General features: G+C 36.6%; 1 long non-coding RNA gene across 1 annotated transcript; it reads right to left on the reverse strand.

Moving 5' to 3' along the window:
• Positions 1–10481: 10481 nt before the first annotated feature.
• Positions 10482–15391, reverse strand: LOC113313323. The gene is made up of 2 exons (XR_003341790.1): positions 15032–15391; positions 10482–10943 (listed from the first exon to the last, which is right to left on the reverse strand). It is a non-coding gene; the product is annotated as an uncharacterized LOC113313323 (long non-coding RNA).

Consider the following 15391-nt stretch of genomic DNA (forward strand, 5'->3'; position numbering starts at 1 on the left):
TACACTTTGAGGAGATGCTGGGATTTATAGTTGCTCTGTCTCTGGTGATGGGAGGTGTTACACTTACTAGAACATATCCTGCTCCGTTGGTGCTGGTAGTAGAGGAAGCAATTCCACGAGATACATTGATGGTATTGACTGGCTGCACGGTGACACATGAGATATCAACACCGAGAGTGTTGTCAACGCTAGTCCCGTCAGGATTGGTTGCTGATCCAGACCTAAGATCCACCATTTCGAAATTGATAAGATTGAAGTGGATTTGAAAATTGATTTTGCAACCGAGAGATTAATCTCCCACTATGGTCGCCAATTGTTTACGGGTGAAAACTATTTCTGCCGATTTTGGTAATTTGGGGTGTGTGGATGAGAAATGAATCTAAACCCTAAACAAATGCACTACACGGGAGTGCTTGTGATTCGAGAAATCAATCTGTGCAAGTCCGGCCTAAACCAAGAAATGGCCGTTCCAGACTTGTTTCGGTCACAAAGTGAAGGAGATGGGGTTGGTCTTAGGGAAGGAAGCGAAGAAGGTGTTGATATTGTGAAGGTGTTGGATATGTATGACTTGTATCAGAAGACCGAACTGGCTTGCAGAGTGTAAGCTATCAGTTCTGGTGTTTGAATACGATTGTATCAACACTTGGTTTCTGTTTTCTTGTCTTGGAAATAGGGAGCAGAACCTATTTATACAAGTATTTGAGCCTGAACCTCGTATCTCGTGGGAAGTGGATAAAGTGGAGTGATGGGGTAGTGGAGTCGTGGGTTAGTGTTACACGATTAGTCTTGCCCACTTCTCCCATCATCACTAACCATCCATGACTTCCTGACACGTTCTTGTGATAGCACCTTGCACGCTGCACGCTGTAAACCGCCAGACCAATACCCCAGTATGTATCCCCCAGTTTGTGACATGATTTATGTCTCGAGTGTGTGGATCGTGGGGACCCACAGAAAGTATCATGTAATGCTAGATTAGATAACTAAGTGTTTAAGAAGTCGTTACTTGTGAAGTATCGTGTATATTCTATGCAGGTAATGCATCGAGTATATTCAGCATGTATGAAGCATCGCTGTTTGAGCGTCTCAAAATAGCTTTATGTCCATCCTACTTCATGTGATGGTTTGGAGGTTGTGCAAGCAAGTCCTCCCTTGGTATGCCACATGGTGTGGTAGAGTGACGGGTGGTGATCACCATTACGCCTCACTGACCAATTAACTCCTGACCAGGGATGTATAGCCAAGCCGGTGAAGTTGGACGGATGAGATGATCTTTGAGACACTCATTTGCGACCGTTAGTGGAATTAGGGTTTTGGAAGAGGTGCGCAAGCACCACTTTTCAGCTTGGTCGAATCCAAGCTTGGGACAAGATTTTGGCATGGACGATTGGGTATGTGTGTAGACAGCATGCCGGTGTACATGACCATACCTTGTTGTCCCGTGAAAGTGTGATCTGGACCGCTCAATTTGTCCGACAAAGAGGAGCGGTTAAGATTGATTTACGACAGAAGTTTGGTGCCGCAAATGTCGTGCGCCATGCCTTCTTCAGGCACGCGTTTCGAGACCACCAAGCTTGGTCGGTCCCGGCCGATTGGTTCGGTGTGTAGGTGATAGGCTGGTGTTCATGCCTATACCTGACTGTCCCATGGAAACGTGATCTAAGCCACTCAATTTGTCTGGTGAAGTTGAGTGGTCGAGATCAGTTCGTGATTGGGAGGTGTGACCACGCCAGTTTGGGCGTGCGAATCGAGGCGACCAGGCATGGTATGCCTTGGCCGATCAGGTGTGGAGATAGATGGGTCAACGGTGATCATGTTGATCCTCACTGGACCTGCTCAGTCTACTTCTAAACCCTCCATTCGATCAGGAGAAAACAGACGCTCACGATCAATGTAAACCCTAATAAGCGTTTTTTTCCGGCCGTGCGGCATGCCCACTTTGGGCGTACGGTTTGGAACGACCAACTGTGGTTGGTCTTGACCGATTGGTCGTGTTTGTAGGCGGGCCCGTGGTGATTGTGTTGACATGCTCTGGGCCCTTTGAATCTACATCTACACCGTCCATCTATGACTGCGAAGATGGATGGTTGAGACTGATTTGTGAATCATGTAATGTGCCGCAAACCCTAATTTAGGGTTTCACGTCCATATTGCTTTGGCTGGACGTTTTAGAAATCTATGCTTCCTTTTTTGGGGGAGCGATCATGCGGGGTTCGCGTTGCTCTGGTGTTGAATGCTCCAATACCTGCTTGAGGGTTATGGATCCAACTAAGCCATTCAATCATGATGGTGAAGTTGGATGGTCATGATTGTTTCTGAGAATTATATGGACAGTCCAGATGCTCGATCGGGCTAGTATAACACTGCGAGAGTTATACGCTGTACGGGTATTTCGTACATGCCTCCTTATTTAATGCTTGGAGATTCGTGTTGCTCTGCTGAGAGCAACACTCAGTCGTCATGCCGCACCAATAATGATAAGAGTGAAGCAGTACAGGAAATACAAGGCTGGTCATGCATTAATTGGTAATGCTATAAGTTTATAGTGAAGAAGTATTCTCCACTTTATCAGTGGCTTTATCCTTTGCAGGATGTTAGCGCATAGTTTTGGCTTTTTCAATTTTAGCCTTAAATGAAAATCCACCATCAACACATGGTTAATGGTTCTAAAATCCCATATCAATCATTGAAACATTCTTAGAATACGACAATAGCTGTCTCTCACAAACTATTAGCTTCAAAGCAATTTTCAAGTGATTGAATGATCAATACGAAACATTCCGAGTCTACATCAAATGACTGTCTCATACAAATCATGTAAGATGTTACAAGGCGATTTTCACATGATCATCTTTTGACTTTTGTCAAGAATATAAGATGAACTTGGTTAAAGCGAAAGCTTACCAACACATATTTCAAGAAATATGTAAGCGTGTTAAACTCAGCTCGAATATCAAATGTGTATAATTGAAGTCTATATAGCTATACGACTTTTGTCTCAAATAGGAGATAGAGTAGACAGACTTTTGAGTGATAAATGAGTTCAAATCTCCACATACCTTTTGTTGATGAAGTTCCACAATCTCTCCTTAGTAGTTCTTCGTATTCAATCGATGAACGCTGTAATGCTCAACTACACTTACTATCCTAATCCGAGACTTAGCTATAACTAGACTAGAAATGAGGACTTATAGTTTCGGCAACTAGACTTGCCAAACAAGCTTGAGATAGCAACGCTTGCGAGTTCGACCGAGAAGTGCTCTAACACAAGTATTACTCCGAATACCTGAAGAATGTGAAGAAAAAGCGAACTACAACGACGACATCATCCTTCCTCTTGAGGTTAGTAATATTGACTTGAAATGTTTCATTCCTAACGTATATTTCAAGTCGTGCTATATTGAAAACATAACTGAGAAGCTGTATATACTGTGCATATTGTATAATATTCTAGTGATGTGACATGGTAATATTTGTATGATCATAATACTAGGGAATCAAACTACGAAGTATAAGGCTTATCTTTTGAACTTCGTAGATATGACATCGACATAATCTTGTATATACTATTATAATTATGTGAATGGGTTATGGTGAAGATTTCATCATAGAAAACAATTTTTTACATTCGTTTAAAGGAAGTACATTCATGAACTTGTTTTATGAATCGAAAGGGAAATCATTAGGCTTATTGGTACGGCTATTCATTACAAATCTTTGGATTACCAATATGTGTGAGATGGTAGAACTGATCATAACTTTGTTATGTATCTTGGTATAACTAATCACAATGCCTGACTTATGATTTGGTATGACTAGTTTTTATTAATTGGTGTAACCCATCCTAAGTAGTCACCATGAGATGGTATGATCGATATTTGTAATTGGTGTGACCGATCACATAATATTGTGTAATCGATCCTTATAATTGGTAACCGGTCCTGGTAATTGGCGTAACCGATCCTGGTAACTGATGTGACCGATCACAAGCAATGCCATGGGAATATGATAATATGTCCTGGTAACTGATGTAACCGGTCCTGGTAACTTGTGTGACCGATCACAAGTATTTCCATATTGACGTATAACCGATCATAGTGATTGGTAGAACCGATTGAACCCATGTATGTGATTTGATATTTGATCAATCACATGGTTATATTGGAATACAGGTCAACCAATTCTAAACTTGTTTGGAAGTGTGGTATAACCGATTCCAAGAATGTAAATCCATGTAAATATGAATAAGGATTTATAGTGAAAATGTAACACCCCGTGTTTTAGCATGGTGCATGCTCAATGATAGCCTGAGATGAAGCATCATTCAAAGCTTTCGTTGCGTAGGAAAATGAACATTTGGCCAATGCGTTGACAATGTTCAGCCATCATGGATGGACATCGGGTTGGAATCGGACAACCATCACGCTACACATCGGGTTGGCAGTGGACAACCATCACGGCCCTTCACGGGACCTGGCTCAGGAAGTGTTCAGCCATTATGGCCGGATATTGGAACTGGCATGTGAGCAAGAACTGAATATACAGTCATCATGGCCTTGGGACTTGATGAATGATTTTTTTTCTCCCCTAATTCAAGTTGTAAAAATGTCAAGTTAACATATAAAGGGAGGGGTACTTGGTTGAAGGTGCATATGCGGACCATGCACCAAGTAAGCTTTATAACTTAGCCGGAACGGTGTAAATGATTCTTAGGTATCATTTATAGATGTGTAGACTTTTCAATGGAACATGTTAAGCATGGGCATTACTATGCCATGCCAAAAACTCGATGATGCATATGCCTTATGCATTTTGACGAAACGACCTACACGGACTAGGACATTACCATTATTTCTTGGCCACGGCCTCTCAAACGAGTTGGTTTAAGTTTTATGTCCCTTCGATGATGAACTATGGTCTGTTCTTGATCCCTTTAGAGTAGGGAAGGATACGTAGGCAGCTGCAATGAGTTGCAGCATCGCCGGTCCAGCACTTTGTCGTTCATATGAATTATTTGGGAGATGATTGTAGCACATTGGCCTCTCATATCATCTGGATCGGTAGATCGACACATGAGATGATTTTGGCCAAACTTGATGAGACAAGTTGATGCAGATGAGCAAGTTATAGCCTATCTGGAGGCTAAAAACTCGATTGTCGTAATTTAGCTCAAGACAGGTCTAAATTGATTGAAAACGACCCAACGATCAAGACGTGATTATGTATCACGGTCTTGTAAATTTAGCCAAATTCCATCGTTTAGGGCCTCAAAATGCCGTTTTGTCGTTTTAAGAAAGTTTTTATTTTCTTAATAAACCCTGTGCGGAATGAGGGTAAGTTGGAACGATGTGGAAGTTAATTTAGCTGCATCATGCTCCACGAGCATACTTGTAAGGGAAAATGAACGTGCAATTGCCTAGTTTTAAGGCCCGGTAAGCAACATCATCATAGCGCATCGGGGAAGTTATGGCCTACGCCACCCAGGCGCGCCAGGCGTAAATTTTTCAGTATTTTACAGAAAAGATGTCAACATACTTTGAACACGTACAATAACTCTTATCATGTATTGTTCAAATATATTCCTTAGTACTCAAGGAGATCCTGTGCCGATATAAATTGAGAATCTTTTAATTAAGGTTTTTGGTTTTATATGCTATAATTACCAGCAATTAAATGAATATCTCCAGAGAATAAAAATTAGTAATGTGCACTTACTAATTGGAGATTTTCTATTGAGAGATTTCGGAAATTTTGGACAAGCATTTATTGGAATTAGGAAAACCGAATTTTGCTATTCATTGCATATCTTGAGAATATTTTCGGTTTTAGAAATTCCTTGGTGTCCAAACATCCTTGGTCTATAAATATCTAAGTTTGCATTTCTAGAAAACTATCCTAAGAGCCAGGCAAACTTCATTCTTGTTGTTTCTGGTGGAGCCGTCTATTCGGAGAGGAGTATCTTAATTAGGTGAAATTTTTTACGAACGCTTGTTTAAAGACTTCGGTGGGATCAAAAATCTCTACGAGTACCATTGGTGGAAAACTAGATAATTGCAGTGTTATTAGTTTTCGATTGATTTGATTGACTAACGATTGTTGAAACTTTGATTGCACCTAGTTTGTTTATTTTTGAGAATCTTCTCTTCTGATATAAGATTCACTCAAACTAGATCGAAGTATCGACGTGATCTTTAGAACTGTTTGTAGATCTAAAGACATCTTGTGATAAAGTATTGTTAACAGAATTCATTATGTGTGTGATTGATCACAAGAGATTCAAATGGTGGTGTGCAGGTGTTTATTGAAGATTAAAGAAGATTTGAAGACGAAGAAGATTTCTTATTAGTTATCATATCTTTGTGTGTGTACAAACCTTGATCGGATGGGATCCAACTAGAATCGGATTTATTTGATTGATTAGTTGTGTGAGATCGGCATCACTTTAGAGCTTCTCGTTGAGATCTATATTGAATGATTGCGAATCTAAACTTAACTTCTTTGGTAGTTATTGGATAGATTGATCTAACCAGGCAAAGGAGTTTATTAGATTAAGCGGAAGAGCCTTTGCGTATGACTTTAGATATCTTTATATTGAAAGAATTGATAGAGTTGTTACCAAACAGATTTGTTGTTCCTTTACTGTTTGGAATACGATTCAAAGGAATTGTACCAGTGCGTAACCTTCAAAGTCGGAAGCGTAGGGATACTGAAGAAACTAAGTGAACTATGGGTAGTTGGTTGGTCTCAACTATACGAAGTTGGTTTAGATTTTGTATACCGGATAAATTTAAGAATATTCAATTCTGGGTCCGGGGTTTCTCTGCACTTGCAGTTTTCCTCGTTAACAAAATCTTGCTGTGTGATTTACTTTTGTTTTCCGAAATTATATTTATTTATATAATTTAAAGTAAATTAAACAAACGTTAACTCCGATATACTTGATAGTGATCCTATAGAGTTTGATTAAGTCCAAAGCTATTATCAAGTATCACACTTTGGTAGTCGTATTGTCTCGATCTCGTATCCATAGAAATCACACAAAGTGTGAATACCGATTTGTTGTATTGTCTCGACTCTATCCATAGACGATAACTTTCGGTAAGAGGACTTATAAGTTGTAAACTAAAAGATTGTGGTGTATTTCGGTACCCTCGTCTTTTCACTTCTGGTTCTGCAGTTGGTTGATTTACGAAAGAATTTAGTGTTTCTGTCCCCGAGTTTTATGTGTTGATCTCTACTTTTGGTTTTCCAAAATTCTTCTTCAATGTCCAGCTATTCACTGACCTTTTTCCTGGCATCTTTTAGAGATTGATCTTTATCACCTCTTTGGTAATTTTTGTAGAGTCAATCAAGATAGTTCATGCAGTCTTCAATGTTAGCTTTGATTAATCATAAACCTCCTTTTCCAGACTTTGATAATGAGTTTGACCCTTGAGTTTCATGTCTATATAAAAGTAGCAGATCTAGATCCAGAGAAATTTCTTCTCCAGGATTCAGTAGTAATTTTTCTGCGCTCCTCATGATCTAACCAAGGACCAAAAAACGTGAAAGGTATTTAATTCACCTTTCCGATGGGGGTTGGTGTTCATCGGGATGGGGTCACAAGTCAAGCATATTTTGTATGGTGGTGTTAGGGAACATTAACAACCAACTTTCAAAAACTAACCTTGTACCATATCTTTGTTTAGTGAGAGCGGGACTCGATATCTTGTTTGACCAAGTGAAAGGGCAACCAGTAAAACCAATGTCTATAAGGTGTATATCATTAGTTTTACTATTAATTAAATATATTTTCCTTAGTAGAGTCAATAACGTAAGCATTGGATATCTCTGAGTAATAAAGGATTAAGTTGAAGTCTCTGATTATCATCCATGAAAGATTATTGGTGAGAGCAGTGTTTTCTAGCATCCTCTAGGAATCTGTTTTCTTGGCCATATCATAGGAACTTCCATAGAGTCAAGGTAAGCACTTGGTAAACTAACTTCATCCAAATAGAGTGTGTTTATAATAAAAAAAAAACACCACTAGCACTAGTAGTTTAGTAGACTTTGAAAGTACTATTACTACTAACCCATGTGTCGGGCAGCTTCCTCGACATGCCATATCAATATATGACGCTCACGCCGTGACAATAGATGCCTATATGTCACATAACTACATACTAGGTTTTCTATTATAGGGGGTGATTAAAGAGTCTTTTTTTTTGAGAACTTTGCTGTTTAGTCCATTAAACCCGACCCAGATTAATGGCTAGTTCAGCGGGAAAATATATTTACTCGTTAGTCCAAAAAAGTTTTGAAAAGAGTAAAATTATTCTACTAACCCTATCATATAACACTATATATGTTACTACATATGTTACTACATACTACATAACATACTAATAGTATGTATTGATACTACATATCAATATGTAGTATCAATATGTTATGACTACATATAAATAAATACTGTTATGTTATATAATTGATACTACATATCAATATGTAGTGTGAACATATTGATACTACATATCAATGTACTGCATATAAATAAATATTGTTATGTTATGTATTGATACTATATATCAATATGTTATGTACTACGTATCAATACTGTTATGTTATGTATTGATACTACATATTAATATTGGTATGATATACTACATATGTTACTACTAGTAAAGTACTAGTTATTACTAGTATACTAGTATACTAGTAACTAGTAGTATACTAGTTAGTACATATTGATGCTACATATTACTATTAGTTACTACATACTAGTTACTACATATTGATACTACATATTACTACTAGTTACTACTAGTATACTAGTTACTACTACTATTTACTACTTATTGATACTACATATTACTACTACAAATTACTACTAGTTACTACCAGTAGTATACTAATTACTACATATTACTACTAGTTACTACATACTAGTTACTACGTATTACTACTAGTATACTAGTATACTAGTTACTACTAGTAAACTAGTTTACTTTACTAGTATACTAGTAAAGTAGTTACCTAATTTACTAGTATCATATGTTTGTTACTACTAGTATAGTACATATTAAATATGTAGTATCACCATATTGATACTACTAGTATGTAGTAACATACTACTAGTAACATTTACATGTGTTGATACTAATTAGATCTGTAAGGGTGTTTTAGGCATTTAGAAAACACATTTTATAATCTCCACAAAGTTTTTGGACTAACGAGTAAATAATCGGGTCCAAAAACTAGTACCTTTGGACTAGGGAGTAAATGTTTTTCACGGGTGGACTAGCCATTAACTGGATCATGAAAAACTGGATTAAACAATAATTCCTATTTATTTTTATCTTTTTTGCAGATGATCGTAAATCAATTATATGTTATTAATGTTTACGAGATACTCTATGATTTTTTAACTGGTTTGTACCTTGCGTGTCACACACCAACTAGCTAGGCTAGCAGGCCGACCGCAGTGACGGGGATTTACCCCTTAAAGCACTGAGAAACGTAATATGAAGCGGGAATAATACAAATGAAAATGTTGAACACGATTACCTGCATAGTCTATGCATTTTATTTGTTTCTCATTTTTATAAGGTGTTGTCACCTATATTTATCCACCATTGTTAATAGGGTGTGCAAAATTGCTTCGGAGTGTACCAAATTTTATATATTACAAAATATCTCTTTGTACATGGAATTGTATTGCCCTGAACAAAAAGATACCCCTATTATCATCCTTGTATTTAATTATTCAAGTAAAAATGACTGAATACAACACGGAAGTGTTATGGCTATGCATATATTTTTTTTTTTTTAATAATCTCATAAAATTTCATTCATGATAAAATAGATTTTAAGAACTTCAACGTCAAAGATCGAAATACAATTAAAAGGTACTAACCAAGACTAATTTGTAAAAAGAAGTAACAAACTACCAACAAGAGTACCAAGCAATCCGAAGATTGAAAGAATGGTTTTGGAATTATAATCCAACCATTTTGATAGGGTTTTTTTTCTTAAAAAAGAGATCTTCTCATAAAAATATGAGATTAATATGCCCAAAATTCTGAATCTTGATCATCATACTTGAACTTCCACTTAAAATCTCAATTGAAATGACAAAGAAACACCATAAGAACGTAAAGACAATTTTCATGGAGAAGAAGACACAAATAAAAAGGACAAAACACCCACAAGAACACCATAAAAATATTTGAAAGACAATGGAGATTGAAACAATAACCTAAGCATATCTAACCTAAACAACTGTCAATCTGAGGAAACAAGAAAAGGGAAAGACCTGCTTAGATCTAGAGCGGAGTGAGAAAGATAAAGAAAATACTACTATTGATGATTGATAATAATAATAATAATAATAATAGCGGTATATGCACATTGAAAAGATTCATTTATATGAGATAAAAAGTTTTGGGACACTTCCTTTTACATAAAATAAAGTTGCATGTGCAGCTTCTTATACTATAGGGTTTCTTTTTTTGCTAGGAAAAATACTTAAATTAATAAAAAAGAAAAGTTTTACAAATGATCTAGGAATGAAGGCACAATATCCTTCCATTCTTCAGATCTTCTGAACTTCCTACAATGTTTGGCAGCGGAATCAGCCAACGATAAAAATTCAGAATTTCTACTAACATTTCTAACTTCATGAAAAGAGAAATTGTTCAGAATGAAAAGACTATCATCTAAGATAGAACTACTGAACCGGCTAATCTGGTTATTTTTATTTCTTAAATAAGAGATAGGGTTTTTAGCATCATTGTTGATGCAGATCACATCTAAAATCAGACTCTTTGCCGATTTAGCAGCTTCAAGCACAACACTCAGCTTCTTCTGCATCTCTTGCTACCCCTGCAACGGTTTTGCAGCCTCCATAATTCCCCGAGCCATCAATAAGATAAATGCCAATACCAATATCAATAGAGTTTTTCCTGTAAGATGCATCACAATATAGCATCACACAATTGACTAGCAAATTCACATATGTTTGTTGTGGTAATAAAGCTTGTGTTGTAGGAGATATCATGTTACTAGTCCTTGACTGGATTGTCTCTTCTGCAAGCTTCAGTGCATAAGTTGTTGTAGAGTCAGCATTCAACACTTTTCCTTGGAAGACTTTGAAACATCTATCTCCTCAGGTAGTCCAAGCAGTGGTATGAATTTGGCACATCTTTTTTAGGTCATTATTTGAAGAAATACACTTACTTAAGCAAGCATCAAAATCCAGACCAGAATTAGCATCTTGTAGTACCAGATGACCATTAGGGATTAAGGCCCAAACAAATTTAGAGAAAGAGCATTGGAGAAGCAGATGATCTGGAGTTTCTACCATATTGTCCTCATAGAGAGGACAAATAACATCTTGACTAGAGGAATATATACATATTCTAGATTTTATTGGAAGAATATTTCTAACACATTTCCATAGAAATAGATGCACTTTAGGTAGAACTGGGGTATTCCATAGGTCTTTGTAAGTCTTAATCTGTTGCAGGTTTAGTAGTGACCTATTTTGGCAAGAGATCACTTTATATGCAGATTTGACAGAAAAGACTCCACATTTAGTGTGTGGCCAAACCAGTCTATCATTTCCAGATAATGGTAATCTAATATTCTTAATCTTTTGAGAGTTATCATGAGTGAAGAAACACTAAATCATCCAAGTATTCAATTGTTTAGTTTCAGCTATGAGGAAATCTGACACTTTAAGATTTGGGTTAGGATAAGCAAGACACAAAGGATCACTGGCTTGTTCTATCCAATTGTCGTTGAAAGCACTTATATCATCACCTTTCTTAACTTCCCAAATGCAATGATTACGAATAAATTCTAGACATTTACAGATACATTTCCAGATCCAAGAAGAATCTTTTGGCTTTGGGTGAAGTAGAGCATTCACATGTCTAAAATACTTGCATTTTTGAATAACAACCCATAAATCTGTGGAATGGTGGATTAGGTTCCAGGCAGTATTGGACAAAAAGGCCAAATTAAAATATTTTGGGTTTTTAAACCCAAGATCTCCCTGAAGTTTGTGACAACAGATATTGTCCCAAGCTAAAGGGTAACTACCACCTGGCTGATTTTTACCCCACCAGAAGTCTAACATCATCAGGAAGTAAAAAAGTGTTCATTTGATAAGTTGGAAAAGATTTTAGATCATGGTTTACCATAGAAGACCTACCAGATTGTGTCATATGTTTCCCCTTTCACTTAGCAGCTCTTTTGTCAAAGTGATCTGCTAGGTGATCGAAAGCCCCATTCTTTGATCTCCCAATAAAAAGAGGAATAACAAGGTATTTTCTTTTAGATCAATCTTTTTAATTTTGAGCTGTCTAATAAGGGAAACACAAAAATCTTGTTTGCATTTCTTACTAAAGAAGCATCCATATTTTTGTAAATTAATGACCTGGTCAGAGCAAGTGCTAAAATCATTGATTAAAGACATTAAATTATTGGCTTCTTCATGGGAAGCATTGCTGAATATGAGGCAGTCATCTGCGAAAAACAGATGGGAGATGCTAGGGGCATCTTTAGTTACCTTAATCCCATGAATGAGCTTAGTCGATTCAGCATGTAAGAGATATCTAGATAGGGACTCCATACAAATGATAAAAAGATAAAGACACAGGGAGTCTCCTTTCCTTAAACCTCTAGTAGGTTAAAAAGAAGAACATGGACCATTCAACATTATGGAAATGTTGGTTGTACTAATGCATTGAGAGGTTAGATCACACCAGTCATTAGAAAACCCAATTCTCTTAAGGATGCTTAACAGAAAAGACCACTCAACCCGTCGAAAGCTTTCGACATGTCTAATTTAAGACCCATGTATCCACTTTTACCTTTTTTCCTTTTCATAGTATCAACCAGCAGCTCATGGGCAATCACTACATTGTCATGAATATGCCTGTTAGGGACGTACGGAGCCTGAAATTGTGAAATAGTTTTGCCTAGCAATGGTTTCATCCTATTTAAAAAGATTTTAGACATAATTTGGTAACTAGTGTTACAAAGAGAGATATGTCTAAAATCAGATGAAGCAAAAGGGTTATTACTTTTTTAGGATTAAGCTGAGTAAAGTATGATTCATCTCTTTGAAAGTATGTTTGGTCTCAAAGAAATTCTTAACCATGAGCCAGACATCATGGATCAGGAGTTCCAAGTTTTGCTTATAGAAACCTGGTGGGAATCCATCAGGTCCTGGAACACTCCATGAAGCCGTCTGATTTATAGTAGCTCTAACTTCCTCAATAGTGATAGGACTCAATAACTTATCATTGTCCAGATCACTAATACACGTGTCAATGCAATTGAGAACATCAGTACTATGCAGAGGTTTAGTTGTAGTGCCAATACAACTGAAATGAGAAATTAAAAGGTCTTCGATATTGTTCCTGTCACTAGACCACTGCCTATTACTAAGCTTAAGAACGGAAATATGATTAAAATATTTCCTTCTATTAACATAAGAGTGATAAGAATTGGTGTTTTTATCATGACTCTTAATATATTCCTGCCTAGATTTTTGGGCATAAAAATCCTCTTGAATATTTTGCCAATGTTCAAGAGAGATTTCGACATTAATGTTATCATAATTTTGAGCACTTATTGGTTGACAGTTGAGAGTGTGAAGTTCCGACTCTTACTCTCTAACCCTGTGATCAATATTACCAAAATGTTCTATGTTGTATTTTTTTCAGGCTATACTTGACATTTCTTAACTTGTTTGTGAATTGATTAGCATGTGATCCCCTAACTTCTAAACATAGGAGTTTTTAATCACCTCATGAGAAGCTGGGTCTCTAAACCAACACTTATAATATCTGTAGGGTCTTTTCCCTTGGTTAGAATTGGGGTCAGTAACCAAGAGGAATGGCAAATGACTAGAGCCTATTGAATCAATATGGAATACTTTTGAATTTCCATAATGATTCATCCAATGACCATTGACTAATGCCCTATCAAGTCTAGCTTTAATAAGGTTAGGAGGAGATTGTCTATTAGACCAAGTATATTGACAACCAATAAACCCAAGATCAGACAAATCAACACCATCAATAATAGTTGTAATTTCAGGTATTGAAGAAGTTGTAGGATTAGAGAAGCTAGATATTTCATGGGAAGCCATAGTAATGTTTAAATCACTAATGATAACCCATGGGTGGTCTGTTCTGTTTCCTATTTCTTTAATATAGTTCCATTGTTGCATCTTTTCTTTATAATATGTGGAACCATAAAGAAAAGTGCATATGAACTCTGGTTTGGATGGGTTAAAAGAGATAATGGTATTAACCATTTTATCAGTGTTTTGGACAATTTCAAAATTAAAACCACTCTTCCACATAAGGTCCATACCCCCTGAGAGACCAACAGATGGAGAAACCCAATTGTTAGGGTAGTTGAATCTTCTCATATATTTACCCATTTTTGTAGAATCATTTTTGGTTTCACACAAAAACACAATAAGGTCTGGATTTTGTTCTCTAATAACATTCCACAAAGCAGTTCTAGTGGAAGGGTTGACGAAACCCTGACAGTTCCACGAAAAAATTCTCATACTTGAGTTATGAGAAAGAGCTAAATAGGGCTCTTTTATCCACTTAGGGGTGCTTTGTGGATAACACACCAAATTGAAAAACAAAATACAGCAAGCACAGTTAAACACCTAGAAGACAAATTGACACAGAAAGTGCTTTAGTTCAGGGATTGGAATTGCAGTTCTGACCAACTTGAAGTGATGATAATCTATTCTACAGATAAAGATGCCCTTATTAGTACCAAACCTAGTTTTAACTAGATACCTTATACTGCCTGGATGATAGCTAGGAAATATTAGAATACTGCTCTGAGTAAAGATAGAAAATGAAAAACTAAAATTACTATCAAAGTTTAAATCCCTATCAATGAAATTTATCTTAGCAATTAGGAAACTAGAATCGAGAAGTTGAAAATTTCCTAAATAAAACCTAATTTTATAAGAATGATTAAAAAACAAATAAGGGTTTAATGTAAAAACCTGGTTATCAATTGCAGGAATTCCATAGTGATTCTGAGCAGTCCCTTTGCAAATCACGCCGGGTGCATTTCCTGAGCTATCAAATGCTTTTGTAGAACTTTCTCCAACATAGTTGTGCTAGGATTCCATTTTATGTTCAGCATGAAAATCATCATACTCTACCATATCCTCCATCTCATTGTTCACGGTTTGGTTCATGGGGTTATTACAGAGATTGATTGGATTAAGGTTGTATGAAATAGAAGTATTCAAGGACCTTCCTCTCTGGTTCTCTTATTCTTTCTCATATCTGCATCATCTATCCCTAATTCAGAACTCGATTCGTCTTGGGTATTAGTTGAGGGAACATTTAGGATTTGA

Source organism: Papaver somniferum, chromosome 9 (assembly GCF_003573695.1).
Source record: "Papaver somniferum cultivar HN1 chromosome 9, ASM357369v1, whole genome shotgun sequence".
NCBI lineage: Eukaryota > Viridiplantae > Streptophyta > Magnoliopsida > Ranunculales > Papaveraceae > Papaver > Papaver somniferum.